The 18,145-nt window shown below is 34.4% G+C and overlaps 1 protein-coding gene across 1 annotated transcript in view; it reads right to left on the bottom strand.

Moving 5' to 3' along the window:
- The window catches only part of LOC101893062 (uncharacterized), a 149,149-nt gene that overhangs the window by 90,846 nt on the left and 40,158 nt on the right, over positions 1-18,145 (bottom strand). The gene's annotated exons all lie outside the window — the stretch shown is intronic.

Genomic DNA, 18,145 nt, shown 5'->3' with positions numbered 1-18,145 from the left:
ATATATTCTTGATCAGCATAAAATTCTCTGTCGATTTGCAGATGTCCGTCCGTCTGTGGAAATCACTCAGCTTCCGAACGAAACGAATTAGATCAATAAAATTTTACACAGATATGTGTTTGCTCCTTTGGTTTTGAAAATGAGCTACATAGGTCCACGTCTTCGTATAGCCCCCATATAACGGTACCACCCTATATTCGGTAATTTTGATGATTTTCCAGGTATCCGTAAAGCCCCCATATAATGGTACATCCTTATATTCGGTATTTTGATATTTTTGATACATTATTTACTGGAATTTTTCAAGTTTCGAATATTGTAATGGCCTATGACAAATTTTGCCTATGCAGGTCCTCATCTTCGTCTAGACCCCAATAAAACGGTAACTCCCTTTTTCGGTATTTTTATGATTTTAAAAGTATTTTTCAAAGTTTTTCTTTTTTGCCCTTTTATTTGTTTTTATACTAGTTTAATATTGAATTAAAACTTCAAAATCCCCAAAACAGGGATGCACTGTTGTAAGTTATGTAATGGTTCCGCATTGAAAATGCTCTGCCAAAAGAATCTGCATCGCTAAATTGCTGTTAATTTGATTCCTTTCGAAATGGTAAATATTTGAACATTATCTTTCAATTTTATTTCAAAATTTTTAAATTATCTGTTCGACCAGAAAGAATTTTTGGGAAGTCATTCCCGAATATGTGGGTAGGGTGCTTTATGAAAACAATGAAAAAAAAAAACGTACGTTTCATTTCATGATGAAAGAACACACATTCCATCTCATATTGGAGAGGATAATTATGTTAATATTTTAATACCCATTACTATGTCCGAAACACATCTGAATATTTGTGGAAGGCGCGTGAGAATATAAATATTTATTTTTATTAAAAAAAAATATGGCTAATTTTCGAAAGGGGCATATCCTTAAACACTTTTATGTTGTCCCATATAATAGAACTTCCAAAAATATAATAATACGATATAAGTCTAGATTTTGGAATATAGCTCATACTTAGATATCACCAGATATTGTGCGGTAGTCATATAACGATTGATCCAATTTTTGCTGTTTCAAAAATGCAAGAGTGTGGACGATATTAGGGTACTAGTATTTCAATATAGAAAAAAGCATTTTTGTATTTCCCATCCGATATGTCTTAATTTAAAGGTTTTTTAATGATGGCGGCACTTACCGTCTCTTCATTCGTTAATATGTAATAAACCTCTCCTAATATTTCTGATTCAAGGGAAACTCCTTTCAAAATCCTTTCTTCCCATTCAATTTTTCTCGAGTAATCACAAAAATGTCTAATTAATTTCCATTCCAGTTGATGAATAGTAAGTTTTGTGGCGTTGAAGTCTTCACCGAACTTTACCCAACACTGTCTATCACAAACTAGAAAATTATTTACCACATAATCAGTTTACATTATTAAATGCATTTGGATTTTGCCGTTTTAGGAACATTAGCCAGCCATCTGTTTACCCAATGCTCAAAATTATGTTATCAGCCAACCTCCACCGAAGCCAGCAACTTGCAAGGTTTCCCGCTATATTAAGTTTGGTGAAGATTAGGGACACAGAAATTAGTATGCCGCATAATCACTAAGTAAATTGTTAAAGTTTCTCCTTGCCTCCTGGCTGGGAGAGAATTGCGAAAAGTTTTTCCTGTCTTTTTTCCCCAGCACCAAACGAGAGCTGAATGTCTTCATTAACTTTAAAAAGGGAGCAGAGCGAATGGAGGTCTAAAATATGTAAACCGCACAGCTCTGCTCAGCTCCGTGTGCAAAGGAAACGGAAATGCATAAAACCCAAAATCCTTGTCGCACCACCGTCATCGCTAAGACGCTCAGCGCCGTGCAGAGTGAGTGATGAAAAGGATACTCCAGGTAATGAAGAATTTTGCCTCTACGCAGATGACTCGCCACAGCAGGGTGAAGTTCTGGTGGGTACTTGCCGGAGGCAGTAAATAAGTCATGGTAGCGGTTGAGGTATGACATTAGTGGTGCTAAATGACGACGTACCAAAGATAATGGGCCTAGCACACTGTGTGTATGGATGTGGTGACGAGCAAAGTAGAGCCCCGGCTGCTGTTGTTGCTGCCGCCGTCGCCTCACAAACGCTTTTAATTGCCATTGGCAGCTGCCGCTATTATGGCTGTCATTGTCGTTAACAACGTCATTAGATTGTGTCTATGAATCGACTGAAGACAACGTACCGCAAATACTTAAACTGTGTTGCATTTCTTTGGCTTTTGCTTCGTTGTTGTAGCTACAGCCGCAAATGGATAAAAACAACAACACTAGCAACCATTAATTATGTCTTCAAATGAGGAAAATGGGGAATCGTCAATGTAATGACAGAAAAAAAGTCTAGAAAATACAAAACAAATAGTGCCTTCAGTTATAATTACAAAATATAGAAATTGTGGAATTAATTAAATTGAAGTGAAAAACGCCCCACTTTTTTCTACGAAAGTGACGTAGATGGATGTGTGAGACATTTAATTAAACTTCGCAGATGAAAAAAAATAGAAGTGTCTATGTATCTTCATCGATATTTTAGACGTTATTCAAACCTGGAGAATCTAAGGTATTTTAGACATATTTAAAAATGCCATTCAAATGAATTTCATACACCTGGGATGGTTAACGACTATTCTCAGAGACAAACAAATTCATGACAATGTACTTCGTTTATTTTATTTTCTTCTTTTTTTGTTTCCTTCTCTGTTCGCCGGCTATAAAAGCCTGAGGTGAACTGAACCATCAGTAAGCAATTATCGCTTAGTTGTTTCCTTAAAGAACGTTAGTTTAGAGCGTTTTTTTTCCTTGCCACATTTTACATTAAGATCCCGGCTTAGATGGAGAGTTATTAGTGGCATGCCACAGTTATAGAAGGAACGAGAGAAAATAAAGGACGAAGGACGACAGCCAGCAAACACCTATAATGAATAGCAAAACCATGGAATGAAGCACAGCGAAGGCGATGACGACGAAACGAAGAACGAAAGCGATGACAAAGTCCTTGTGGTAGGAACATCGTTAAGGCAAAGTTTCACTTGTTAGCATAAAACTAAATTCGAGGCAACAGCTGCCGACGTCGCTTTTGCGAAAAGAAGGCGAGGAGGGAGGATTCTGCTTCGAAATGGACAACTCGGTGTGTCCGTCGATCTGCTTCGCAGGTTGCACAGCTTTTGTCTATCTGTGGGTTTCAAAGTTTTAATTGCTTTTCGCCTGCTTGACTCGTTTGGTTTCTACCAAAAAGTAATGCAAAAATGGAAATAATGTGCATCTCTTCCGGTTATGTTATTTTCTGCTGCCGCAAACGCAAGCGCTGCTTGTTAACCGACGAACTGTACAGTTCAGCTCACATGCCATGCTCATGTTGTAGCAACAGCATCTTAAGAAAATCGATGTAAACTTTAACACACAGAGGTGAAATTGTTTCTGACACTTAAACCCCAGAGTTAAGAACGCCATACATACTCAGAAGGCCACAAACCAAGCGATAGGGGGGATGGGTAGGGGGAAGGGCATGATAATGTTGGAGAAAAGTGAATTGAAATATTGTAAGTAATCACTGGCAACAGCCTTCTGGCAATAGTGATTCAGTGAAGCGTGGTCGAGAGTACGGCTGGCCTCGGGGAAATGCAAATGCGAGAGCAAAGTCTGAGGCCAATAGCGTGGGTAATAGTTGGTAAATGCATTAAGTTTTTAAACGATCATTAGTGGCCATAATTTGCCACGAAGTTTGTGCAGAAGTTCAGGATGCAGCGACTTTTGAGGTCTAGAAAAAAATGTTGGATTCTAAAAATATGAAATCACAATTTATACAATATTGGGTGAAAATAGTATATAGAATCGAAAAGTAAAGAAGCTACTTGATCGAAACAGGCGTCGCAGTGGCCGAAAAATGGCTCGTGAGCTGAATATATCGCAATATTCAATTCGGCAAATATTATGGAGTTTGACTTTGTTGCAGTTTTTTATCTCATTGGTATTTGATGTAAATAGGGTATTATTTGTAATTAAATGTATTTTTTGTAAATAAATTTAATTGAAAAAATGTTGAGGACTTAAAAATTCTTGAATGTGGAGATAAATTTACAAGACTACTTTTCTAAAAATTAGACCAATATGACTCATTTTCATTCAGAGATCTTTATCAAATTTGAAAGCTCTATCCTAAATATTGCGAAATATAAGTCAAAATATAAGGGAACGATTATATACGACCAAAACTACAAAAAAATTTACATCATTGGGCCAAAGAACTCAGAATTAAGAAGTCAAGTCCACTTGACATTTATTTTAAAACAGACTGGCTATTATGCTGTGAAATAATAAGAAAATTTGCAGCGAATTTGAGAAAAGTGCAAAATTTCTCAAAAATAAACTAGGTTTTTCATTAACATAAATTGATGTCATTTTTTATAATTCATGTTAAGTATAGGAATTTCTGCTGCTCAGAGGCTAATAATGAGATTTAATTTAGAATAATTGACACTATTTCCAGAATAGGAAGTTTAAAGTGAGATTTTGACGTTGTAAATTAACAGTACAGAAAAGAAAAGCTATAATTTTCACTTCTCGAACATAAATTCTGAATGTATTTTTCATAAAAACTATTATATCTAGATATTTGATTTATTTTAAGATTTGTAGTGAAATTTTGTGAAAAATATTTCTTCCTTGAACACCTTTCATCCAAAACGGAATTTTATGAAACTTTCAGGCATTAAATCGAAAAATTGATAAAAAAAAATAAATTTTAAACATTCACGAATTTGTTTTCGGAACATTGATTCAAAAATAAAAGACTTTTTTTGGAGAATTTTGCAGAAACTCATACAAAGTACGGTTTTAAGCACCAAATGTGTTTTTAATATAAAAAAGTTTAAGAAGACTTTGGATGTTTTCTAGGGCCACTAGTAGAATTTTATGACAAATAATTTTGTAAAATATTTTGATTTGCTACGATGCCGTTAAAAGGGAGTTTTTAACCATATTTTTTTTTTTAAAAAGTCTAAATGACCTGAATTTTGGCAAGTCCTACTTAATTCAGTTTGAAAACAAGTACATCAAATTTAGTGAAAATCGGTTCAGATTTAGATATAGCTCCCACACATATGTTTCATCCGATTTGGTGTTTAAGTCCCTCACATTCGTAGTATGCACATATTTGATACCAGACATCAGAAACAGAACGGAAATACCTCCGTAAAATGTTATCAAGATCGGTTCAGATTTTTATATACCTCAAATATATAACTTCAACTGATTTTGGGAAAATTGTACACCAAATGACCAATATCAGTCCAATTGACATGAAATTTGGTACATCCGACAGAATTCAGTCTAGAAGCAAGTTCATCAAATTTGGTGAAAATAGGTTCAGACATAGCTATAGCTCCAAAATATATATGTTTCATCCGATTTGATGTTTTAGTCCCTCACATTTGTAATATGCACCCCTCATGAGTGATATTTGTTACCAAATATCAGATACGGTTCAGAAATACCTCTACCAAATTTTCTGGAGATCGGCTATGATTTGGATATAGCTCCAATATATATCTTTAATCTGATTTCAATTTTATTGGGCAAATAATGGCTAATATCAGCCCAAATCCCAAATTTCGGGACGTACGTGGAACTCGGCTCCGATGTATATATATTTAATATAATCCTTCTAGAAGTGATTTCCTGCACTTTATAGCAATTTTAAGATAAACATTTCTCCGCCAAATTTGGTGAAAATCGATTCAGAATTGGATATGCCTGCAATATATTAGTTCCCTCTGAAACCAAATTATAACTGCTCTACTAGTTATACATAGTGGTGTAGGGTATCGTATGGTCGGCCAGGCCCGACTTTTGACTTTACTTTATTGTTTTGTTTTTTGCATTTAGCTTCCCAGAATCAAAATTTCGGTCTTGTCAAAGCTAACACCGTATTTACGTGTTAACAGAGAACGTGTTCAGAAGTGAGTAAAATGTTATTCAATCTAAATAAATTACCGAAAATAGTCATTTATCGAAAATCCCCTAAATAGATTCATATGAGGAAACCATTCCAACGAATTGGACACAATCTCATTTATGTTCATAAGCGTTTGTTTGAACGAGTTCGTTTATTTTTCTGTGTTTCTGACTACTTTTAACAAAATACATCCATTTAATCATGGACAGCGGATGGGGAGAGAAAGAGAGAGGGGGAGAGAAAAAAAGAAAAAACAAAAAACACTCGCTATCAATGTTTGTTTGTGGTCAAAGGGAAAATATATTTGCTTAAATCTTCCGGCAGACTGACGACATGAGTAGAAGACCGAAATATAAAACGACAACAATAACAACAATAACAAAATATCGTTTTTATTTAATGGAAGCAGTAGATTTTCAGTTAGTTTCATTTATTTCTTCAAAGGAGCAACGAAAATATTTGTTCTTATTTTGGGGGTAGTAACTCGAGCCATTTATTACATTCATTGTAATGGGAGGCCACAGCTTTGGGTCTCTTTGAATATTTTGTATTAAAGATTCTGAATATGAGTTGCTAAGTTTAAATTCACTTTAAAAATATTTTAACTTAAATCCACGCTGGTTGCTCAATTAAATGGAAGTATATTTTCGTAGAATTTCTATTTTTAAAAGGCTTGTCCTCAATTCAGTGAAATGTTTCCCTGTAGCTGTGTGGGATTATTAAATTCGGATTATAAAACAACTCAATAATATTAAACAATTAAAATGTTCTATGTGTTGGCTACACTTTGTTGCCACTTGTCCAGCATTTTTAACACAATTTTAGGAATGCTAATAGTTTGTTTCAATCGACTTTTATCTTCTTTTGCATTAAATCAACGCATTCTGGCATTACAGTAATTGTTACAATTTGTTAATTGCAGAACACATTTAACAAATGATATTCTGGACTTTTTATCCAAGTATCTTCTATCAAAACATCTCATTAGGCTACATTTCTAAATCATTACACGGTCAACATACACACCTACATACACACCTACATACACACATACATGCATACACTCGTGTATTGCATTTTTTCATTTCATTATCCAACACCGAATCACTTTATCCGAAATTCTATCAAAATAGTACAACTAAATTGATCATCGCATTGGAAAAATGTATCAATTTGAATCCTTTGTAACAACTAAATCCCAAAAAAGGCGCAAAAACAAGTTAGAAACAATTTTATTGAAATAACAACAACATTTTCAATTCTCTTGAAATTGAAACCAATTGGAAATGAAATGTTGGCAGAGGAGTTTTGTAACCATTTTGTTTTCTCATTGGGCTGGGGTGAGGGATTGCACTCCTCCAAACCTGACACAGAACAAGAGCCTGCGATAACATGCTAACTGACACACACACACAAACAAGCAGATAGACAGACAGTGAGCCTTTGATTCGAGTCAGGCAATTCCTTTGTATGTTTGTTGTTTTTTTCCTTTCTGTGTGTGTATGAGTGTGTGTGGGGAATAGTACGCAATACAAAGTGAACTAAACAAATTTAGGCAAATTGTGAATTTATTTGCTTGGTTTTTTTTGTTGCCTTGCCTAGAATGTTTATTTAGTGTTTCTGTTTTTCATTGCCTTTTGTCGTTGCTTTCAACATATTCGAGTGTATGTGAAGGTAGAATGTGTGATGCCCTACAACAAATTGGCGAAATGAACAACTAGTTGGATGCAACGTCTATATTCCCAAATGGGATCACGATTTTTCAAGGTCAAATACCAACCTTTACAAAAGCCAGAAAAACTAAAATTATAAAGCAAGTGGACCAGCACACATCAAAACCTTAAAAATAATTGAGTTCTCTGACAAAATGTAAATGTAGACGAGTATTCCCAATATGTGTTATAATCTTATTCTAAATTTTAAGATTTCTCACATATTATATATCAAGAAAATTGAGCAGGAGCCCATTTGTCATAAATAGTTTTTGTCATCGGGAGGTGGCTGTTGGCCTTAAAATAACACTGTGCACTTAAATTTAATTTTTCTAAATTACATGAAAAAAATCTATAGATTATGAAGGTACATCTCAATAGAGAAGCCAATTGTATCGTTGTATTGTATCTAGCTCATTTTGGAAAAGTGACATTCACCTTTAGAAAGATCTAAATAATATTTCCTATTTGTATGGAATTTTCTCTAATTTTTTTCGAGTTGAGTCATGAACGCAACATAAAACCTTAAATGTTGAAAGTAGAAATGTTCCAAGCAAAATTTGATTATAAGCCTCAAAATAAATAATATATTTAGGTAGAATCGATTTATCACATGTTAAAAAGTATCAGTCGGTTTTGCCAACCGATTTATACTCTCAAATATATTTTGACTTCTGTTATTATTCAAATTGTTGAGCTTCTATGGAGTAGATTCCGAAGGAGTTGGCACATATTGTCCATTTCGTATCGGACCTAAATAAATATGATATAATGATAAGTTCGTCATTCCGTGTGTAAATCATCGAAATAATAATTTTAGACCTAATAAAGTATATATATTCTTGATCAGCTTTAAATTCAAAGACGATTTAGCCTTTCCTTCCGTCCGTCTGTTGTAATCACGCTAGAGTCAAAACAAATAAAGATAGGAAGCTAAAATTTTGCACATATCAATCTTTATTTCGAAGATGCTCTATATTGGGATATCGTGTATCCCCCACATAACGATGCCTCATTTATTCCGTATTTCTGATGATTTTAGCCACATTTTTAAATGGAATTATCTCAAATTCTACACATAGAGTTCCTTCTGGGAACTTTATCCCCTGGAAGAGAATAGCATATATAGGTCCACGATGCTGATTGTATATCCCCTATATAAATGTTTCCTTCGAGCGGTACTTTTCGACGGATTTTTTTTTTTGGAAATTTTTCAAGTTCCTTCAACATGGTGGAGTATATTAAAAATTCGGCCCGGCCGCACTTGGCAGCTTTTTACTTGTAATTTTATTTTATTTATTTTTTTGTGGTTTCCAAGTCCGTGTTAAAAACTGATTCGACATCGGGTGAGAAGAATTCTAAGTTGAAGTGTTAGTATTAGGTCAGAAAAGCAAAATTCCAAAATGGTTTTGAATTTCCAGATTAATTTCCATATTATGGCCCTCTATAAACATGGCCTTGTCCAAACACAAAATCATACATTTATGGAGGTGTGACAATTAATTTGGGGATTGAAAACCCTTGTCCTTTTTTATTGGTACAAAATTTAGAGCAAATAACAAATTACCTCCTGCGTGAAATAATATACACAAATGCGCACTCAAGGATCTGAGCCGCCATTTTAACAAAAGTTCTCTGTTTTATGACATTGTTATTCTTCTCTAAATATTCTGTCATACTTAAGAAGTATGTCCAAATATAAGATTTAATTCCGGATTTTGTATTAGTATTGATATCGATATCTTATTATTTTAGATTTAGACACTTCCCTCTTAAATATTTTCAATATAAGCCACATAACTGACTTTGCAAGATGCTATTTGTGTGCAGTTAGGAATACAATATTAGTTGCATCGTTGTCAGGACAGATGAAATATTAATACCCAAAACTCTTTACTCACTAGCAACAGTTAGCATTAATTACATTCTATTTGTTCATTTATTTCTCAATACATAACCATATACCCGCATATAATTTGAAGATCTACCCATATTCCTTTATGATGTTCAGTGTTAATTTCCGGACATAACTGCTTTGAATATGTGAAATAAGTTTAATAAGGATTTTCTCAATTCATTAAAATTCTGATTTATATGATGATCCCCTTTATTATGGGGGAGATTTAAAATGGATTACCTCTGTTAGTGTCCATTGCTATCATTCTATTATAATGTGGTATAGGTATGTTCTACACACTCAGACATTGTATTCTTTTGTTTAAATAAAATCCCAATTGAGGTTAGGATAGTTAAACCTTTTCGAAACCTCTAATTGTTTTGTTTAGTTGGAAATTTTGTTACAAAGCATGCTGTCGTCCTTTGGACGAACACACGCAAATTCAACATTACTATTGCCGAGAAGAAAACAAAGGGCAGTCACCACATAATTCCCGCTGCAATAACAAACCCTCATTGGGACTCTCATGAGCAACTTCCCCTGTCACACGGACAGAAACCACAGCAACTCCAAGGTGGGAGCCGCTGTGTGAATGGGCAAACTTTATCTTTTTAATGATACGGTTTATACGTGCGAATGTTTTACAAGTGCGTTTGTGTGTGTGTTATGTATTTAAATTTTTGTTATTTACATTTACAGCCATGGGACCCAGAGAATCAGTTGTATCAAATATTTACCTAATATAGACAAAAATTTATCCTTTTCCACACACTCACGCACACAATGAACGAATAAATATTCCTAACTACAAACTAAACAAAACGAACGCTTCCACACCGACACACCAACAAATGAACCAAACATTTTCAAGCAAATGGACAAAAACAATGCAAGGGTCGGTCACAAATTTTAAAGGGAGAACACACCAACTTTGTGGAGCGTGGGCCTGTTTGCTTTGCTCCATTTCAGTTTTGGCTTGTGGATCTGCTCTGCGTTTATAGTGTCCCAATCCGACAACGGATTGCCTTTGTTTATCAAATATTTGTAGGAGAGTTTTGCAACGCATAATGGTTACAAATTATTGTTGTCTATTGTTTTCGTTGATTGTTCGAAAACTTTCGTTCGGTCGTATTTGTTTTGGCAAAACAATGCCAAAAGACAGGCTTGGAATTTCTGGAACTTTGTTTGAGAATTTCTTCTTTGAAACGAGACAAACATTGCTTTTCATTTAAAATTAAGCAAATATTGTGAGAATTCACACACACACACATACACTCACTACACAAACATGCACACACACATACAAAAATATATAAATTTATGCAAATATGGCATGTGAATGAACTTTGAACATTGCAAAATAAAAGCTTTTAGCTGGGTTTTTTGCTAATGCTAAGAAGAAGCAAATTAAGTGCGTGTGTGTATGCGTGGGATGTGTAATGGTATCCCAAGAATAACAACTTAATTTTTTAATATTTTCAGAGTGCAAAATTTTAAACAAATGTCATGTCTCATCAAATTTTTGCAAAGCTTTCTTTAATGCAACCTAAAACAAAAATATTTAATTTTAATGTCACGGATTCACCGGCAATGGGATAATTGTCAAAGTAAGTATTCATCAGAATGGAAATAGCTGAGGAACATTATATTGAAACATTAATTCGATTTGAAATTTTAGCAACTCTTTTTAGAATAACGCTCTCTCGTTCATGGTTAACAAAATTCATCTGTCTACATTAATTAAAAATATTTTTATGTTTCTACATCAGAAATTAAAGTTTCGTTGCTGTTGGGCTTTGCGCTATTTGGAGTGTATTGTAAACAATTGCAACTTATCGACGTTTTGCCGACAACAATTTCGAATATTTGTAAAAATATACATACAAATGTGTGTCAGCATGTTGCAGTGCCGGCCACTGGTGTTAGATGAAAAATGTCAATGACACTGCCCAGTTACGTGTATAGCTGCCAGCACAGATCGACAATTTTGAATTTTACAATCAACGGTCATCGGCCCTTACCTAAAATGAAAATAATTTTAATTTGTTAATTGCACATAAAAGTTTTTAATGAAAAATTATTAAATAATGAGTAAAACATTAGAAACCCATTATTAGAATATGTTATCTCTAGAATATGTTACAAAATTGATATTTAATTTATTTTAATTAATTAATGTAACAAATGAATATTATAACTAAGTGAACAAATTTTATTACAAATTATATTAAAGAAATTCCAAATTTTGTATATGTCAGAAATTGTATGGGTAAAAGGTTTATTTTTTACGGCAATGAACACATGTCTGTCATTAAGTTTTAAAGTTAAGACGTAATTTTCAAGGTCAGACAGTGAAGACAGCTGTGTACTTGTCGGATATATTGAAAAAAATATGTAAGATTCCAGACATTGGCTGTTTTTATCAATTTAACAATTTTAACTTTTAACAATGTCAAACCGAAGTCGATCCGCAATGCTCTCTATGATTCTGGTATTTCTTCTATCCATATTGAATTGGCTAATCAATTCGAGCTTGGGAAAATTGTCAGCAGAAGGACACCGCAGGGGGCAGTTCTCTCACCCCTTATATGGATTCTGGTCATCAGTGAAATGCTTGTGAGTTTCGACCAACTCCAAAGTCGGGCGGGCTGGACTATATGATACTCTACACCATTATGCGTATTTAGTAGATCTTCTATAACAAAAAAAGTTAATATTGTGTATTTATGTGCAGTAGGTCATACCAACTATGAACCTCATTTAAATGCCTATCATGACTTTAGAGTAGTCACAATTTGGGAACTGTGTACAACTCTGAATTGATTTACAACAAATTTAACGGAGGTGTTTGTACGTCTAGTATCAAATAATAGTGCTATATTGTACATGATATGACTTCAATAAAAATTATATTAAAGAAGAGTTATTGGAGCAATAGATATACCGGACTGAGTTTCACCAAATAAAAACAACGGTTGATTATGAAAGAATCTATCCAATTTGGGCTTATATAACATATACTCTCGACAATATCCTAAAATCGGATGAAGAGGTATTTTCGAGCTGCATCTAATGTATGGTATCAAATATCATTTTTGTGGAGTGCATATTACGCATGGGAGGGACTTTAACACCAAATCGGATTTATGGAAGCTATAGCTGTATCTTTACCAATTTTCTCCAAATTTGATGAAGTGCCACTCCATTTGGGCTGATATCAGCCATTTGGAGCACAATAAACCTGAAATCGGATAATGACATATATTGGAGCTAAATCCAAACAGGTATTGTACCAACCTAATTCTCATATGTTTTTAACTGTTCCGGCAGATTTTAGGTTTTACGGGCGCTTAAGTCAGGTTTCTAAACCTAATTTACTGTAAATTGGTAGTTTGTGTTCCCAGTATGTAGGGAACATCCTTGCAGTGAACTGCATGTAATGATTCAATATTTGTAAAGTCCCCATTTATTCGGCATTTTCACGATTTTAACCACATTTTTCACATTTTTTGGAGTTTGTGATGGGTTCTAACTTCTATACGTCCTCCTTATATTGGGTATTTAGATTATTTTAGCGGAATTATTTTAATGTTACTATTTGGTGTTGACAAAAGATAATCATATAGAAAATGATCCCATACAGGGTGAGATAAAAAACAGCAACCAACTTCAGACTGCTCTCATTTCCAAGCCACTCGTCCTACAGCTGTTAAAATTATTCCAGAGACAGCTAATTATATTGTTTACAAGCGTACAATAGCATTTTGGTGAGAATTTTCCAGAAAAAAAGTTGTTCTTGATATATGGTATGGGCCGCCTAATAGCCGATGGTCGACCGTGGCATCAGAATAAATGCCGAATATTATCGCGAAAGTATTCTGGAGGGTGTATTAATGCCTTGGGTACGCAAACATGTTGGCCACAGACCTTGGACATTTCAAGAGGACTCAGCACCATCGCAAGAATGGTTACAAAATGAGGTTCCTCGGTTCATTTCCAGCGCACAATGGCCATCATAATCTCCGGAGTATTTTGGAAAGCAAGGTTGGCAGTTAAAAGTACCAAAGTCTCGACCACCTTAAGCAAGCGCTTCGCTGGGAATGGGCCAAAGTACCACAGAGAAACATTCGTGCGGTTTCATTGGCCGTTTGAAGACCATAATTGGTGCCAAAGGTGATCAATTCGAACAACTATAAACTTATTCTAAAAATTGATACTCTTTCCGACATTTTTTGCTTTCATTCAATAGAATTAAAAAAAAAAATGTAAAAATTATGGCGTTTGATTTTGTTGCACTTTTTTATCTCACTCTGTATAACGGTATCACCGAGAATTCGGTATTTCAAGTGTCTCCAAATTGGTAGATGGTATTAAGGTTTGGTCTGCCTGAACTCAGCTGCTTTTTGTTCATTTTTATAGAGAAATTTACAATTCGGAACTACCACGTTTTTTTATCAATTAAATACCCCTCTGTATCAAAATTCGACATCGTTTGGCAGGATTGCGCGTGCAAATACAAAAAAAAAAAAAAAAACAATATTATAAATTAAATATAAAACAATTAATTAAATTCAAAAGATTCTTTTCATACAAAATTTCTCTACTTTTTATGGATTCCTAAAGTTCCTAGATATCTTTAGAATAATTTGAATATGGATTAATTTGTTCCTTATTTTTTTATATCAAACACAACGCACACGAATATCTGTGCTCTTGTGTGCACCACATGGTTGTTGCATGCAAATATGAAATTTGTAAAATTGTCAATATAAAATAATTAAAAATCAATAAAATCGCCTCATTTTGCATTTGTTGTAACAATATCAGTTTTACTACAAAGTTATTGCCCAACTTAAAAAAAAAAAATGAATTGTTTGTTGTTTTCCAGTTCGTTTTTTTTTTTTGCAATGACAAGACAATTTAATAATTTTCGATGATTGATGGTTTGCTCTCATTTCATTTTATGTTGAAATTTTTCAAAATAAATGTAAATATTTGAAAAAAGAAAATAAAATTTCGAGCTTGGTTTACCTATGAAATTGTTGCAACCTATCAAATGCCGCATGCAAATGTAACAATTGTCCATCACGTTTTGAACAGATGATTGACATTTTTTGTTTTCAATTTAAATATATGTTTGTAGTTCTTGGCCCTGCCATAGTTCAGATGAAATATTTTCATGGATTTTGTGTGGATGTAATCTGGCGATTTAATTGCACATTTCAAATATTCTAAAATTGTGCTCTACAAGTCAATGTCTAAAATTAAAATTTTGACTTTAGCTTGAAAAATGGGAGAGCTGATGTTATACACTGCCGGTCGGTCCGTCATATTTCATTGATTATTGTACATAACAAATTGTAACGAAAGAATGTGCCAGATGACTGATAAAAGTGCCCGAGATTTCAGTCGAGCCAGTGCACTGCGGCGTATGATTGACAGTTCAATTTGAATGATTGCAGTGTCGGTTTTGTTGCTGGTTTGCCTTTCAATTCAACGTAATGCAATTGTCCAACAATTATTGTTGTAATTGTATTTAATTATTTAGACAATTGTCACAATGGCAGCGGTAGAAATGGAAACCTAAAACTTTAATTATTGTCCAAAATATTTGTGGCATCACAACAAATAATGACCGCTATAATAGCAAATTGTTGCAGTGGCAATTCTAAAATTGTTCAATTAAAACAAAAAACAAATGAAAATAGTTGACTGAAATTTTTGAATTTTAAAGAATGCAGATACAAAGCTGCACGTTTAAATATCAACATTAAAGAGGTAAAATAAAAGAGACATTTTTCGAGCTGCATCTGATGTCCGGTATCAAATATTACTGTTGTAGAGGGCATATAACGCATGTGAGTGATTTTAAGACCAAATCGGATGAAAAATATAACTATATCTTAACCGATTTTCACCAAAATTAGTAGCACTTTAATTTAGGTTAAATTCCTCCGGAAGAGCCGAAATTCAGTCCATTTGGGCTGACATAAGCCATTAGTTGCACAATAATACCGTAATCGGATAAAGATATATATGAACAGATCTTGACAGCATTTTAAATTCTTATTTCTGAGCTGTATCTGATATCTGGTATCAAATATCATTCTTGTGGAGTTCATATTACGCATGTGAGGGACTTAAAACCCCAAATCAAATGAAACATATACAGGGTGAGATAAAAAAAATGCAACATAGTCAAACATCATATTTTTATACCCTCCACCAAAAAAGGTATGGAGGGTATATTAAGTTCGTCATTCCGTTTGTAATTCATCGAAATAATCATTTTAGACCCAACAAAGTATATATATTCTTGATCAGCGTAAAATTCTAAGACGATTTAGCCCTGTCCGTCCGTCTGTCCGTCTGTTGTAATCACGCTACAGTCTAAACGAATTAAGATAGGAAGCTAAAACTTTGCACAGATCTCTCTTTTGTCTGCAGGCAGGTCAAGTTCGAAGATGGGCTATATCGGTCCACGATATCGTATAGCCCCCATATAACGGTACCCCCGATATTCGGTATTTTGATGATGTTAGCCACATTTTTCAATGGAGTTGTCTGAAAATCCACACAAGTAGTTCCTTGTGGGTACTTTATACCTCGGCAGAGAATTATCTATATAGGTCCACAATATCGTATAGCCCCCATATAACGGTACCCCCCGGTATTCGGTATTTTGATGATTTTACCCACATTTTTCAATGGAATTGTCTAAAAATCCACACAAGGAGTTCCTTATGGGTACTTTATACCTCGGCAGAGAATTATCTATATAGGTCCACAATATCGTATAGCCCCCATGTAACGGTACCCCCGATATTCGGTATTTTGATGATTTTACCCACATTTTTCAATGGAATTGTCTAAAAATCCACACAAGGAGTTCCTTATGGGTACTTTATACCTCGGCAGAGAATTATCTATATAGGTTCACAATATCGTATAGCCTCCATATAACGGTACCCCCAGGTATTCGGCATTTTGATGATTTTAGCAATATTTTTCAATGGAATTGTCTTAAAATCCACACAAGTAGTTCCTTGCGAGTAATTTACCCCCTGACAGAGAATTTTCTATACAGGTCCACGATATCGTACATCCTCCATATAACGGTACCCCCCGATATTCGGTATTTTGATGATTTTACCCACATTTTTCAATGGAATTGTCTAAAAATCCACACAAGGAGTTCCTTATGGGTACTTTATACCTCGGCAGAGAATTATCTATATAGGTCCACAATATCGTATAGCCCCCATATAACGGTACCCCCGATATTCGGTATTTTGATGATTTTACCCACATTTTTTAACGGAATTGTCTGAAAATCCACACAAGGAGTTCCTTGTTGGTACTTTATACTTCGGCAGAGAAGAGCAAAAAATGTCGGAAATAGCATCAAATTTTAGAATAACTTTAGATTTGTTCGGGTTGGTCACCTTTGACACGAATTATAGGCTTCAAAAGGGTTAACGAAACCGTCACACGAATGCTTCGCTTGGCAGAAAATTGTGAATTGCCGAATTTGGTTTTCTCCGATGAGAAAACATTCGTTATCCAGCAGTTTGTAAGCATACAAACAAAATTATCGTGTTTACTTGCCAAAGAGGTCAGCGAAAATATTTTGGAGGGTGCATTAAAGCCTTGGGCACGCAAACATTTTGGCCGCAGACCTTGGATATTCCAACAGGACTCAGCACGCGCCACCCAAGAATGGTTACAAAATGAGGTTTCTCTCTTCTCAATCCGTTGGACTACTGTGTCTAGAGTATTTTGGAAAGCAAGGTTGGCACTAAAAAATACCAAAGCGTCGATCACCTCAAGCAAGCTCTTCCCCGGGAATGGGCCAAAGTACCTCAAAGCAACATTCTGGCAGCGTGTGACGGTTTCATTGGCCTTTTAAAGGCCATAATTCGTGCCAAAGGTGACAAATTCGAACAAATCAAAACTTATTCTAAAATTTGATGCAATTTCCGACAGTTTTTGCTTTCTTTCATTTAGAAATAAGAATTTTAAAAATAAAAAATGTAAAAATTATGGCGTTTGACTTTATTGCAGATTGTTTTACCTCAGCCTGTATTTGAAGGGAGAAAAAATAGAGATATTAATTCGATCACTATTTTGTGCATCATTGCAAAAGGTAATTACGTTTTAGGTATGATGCTACTCATTTTATAAATGCCGGAATTGAGCAGTATAATGCTAGTAAATCGAAATTACTATCAGCATTTAAATATTGTGTTGAAAATATAAATAATTACAATGTATTCTTGCTTTGTCATATTTCACATTTCTTCTTTTTTGTTAGCAGACTGGATAAGCTGCCAATATTTTCATTCTACACCGGAGATTCAAACAACGCCTAAACGGTTCCGATTAAATCCATACTTGGTTTTCTCTTTATGAGGCAATCTTTGTGATAAGCAGTTACTTGAATTATCCTTTATCCTTCGATTCGATCAATTGAAAAATTAGTTGACCTCAATCGAATTTCGTCTGGCCACTTTCCCGTTTCCCGTTTTACCTCAAAAAGTGCGAACGC

The sequence above is a fragment of the Musca domestica genome, unplaced genomic scaffold (assembly GCF_030504385.1).
Source record: "Musca domestica strain aabys unplaced genomic scaffold, Musca_domestica.polishedcontigs.V.1.1 33, whole genome shotgun sequence".
Classification (NCBI taxonomy): Eukaryota; Metazoa; Arthropoda; class Insecta; order Diptera; family Muscidae; genus Musca; species Musca domestica.
This window is presented reverse-complemented; position numbering and strand designations above follow the sequence as displayed.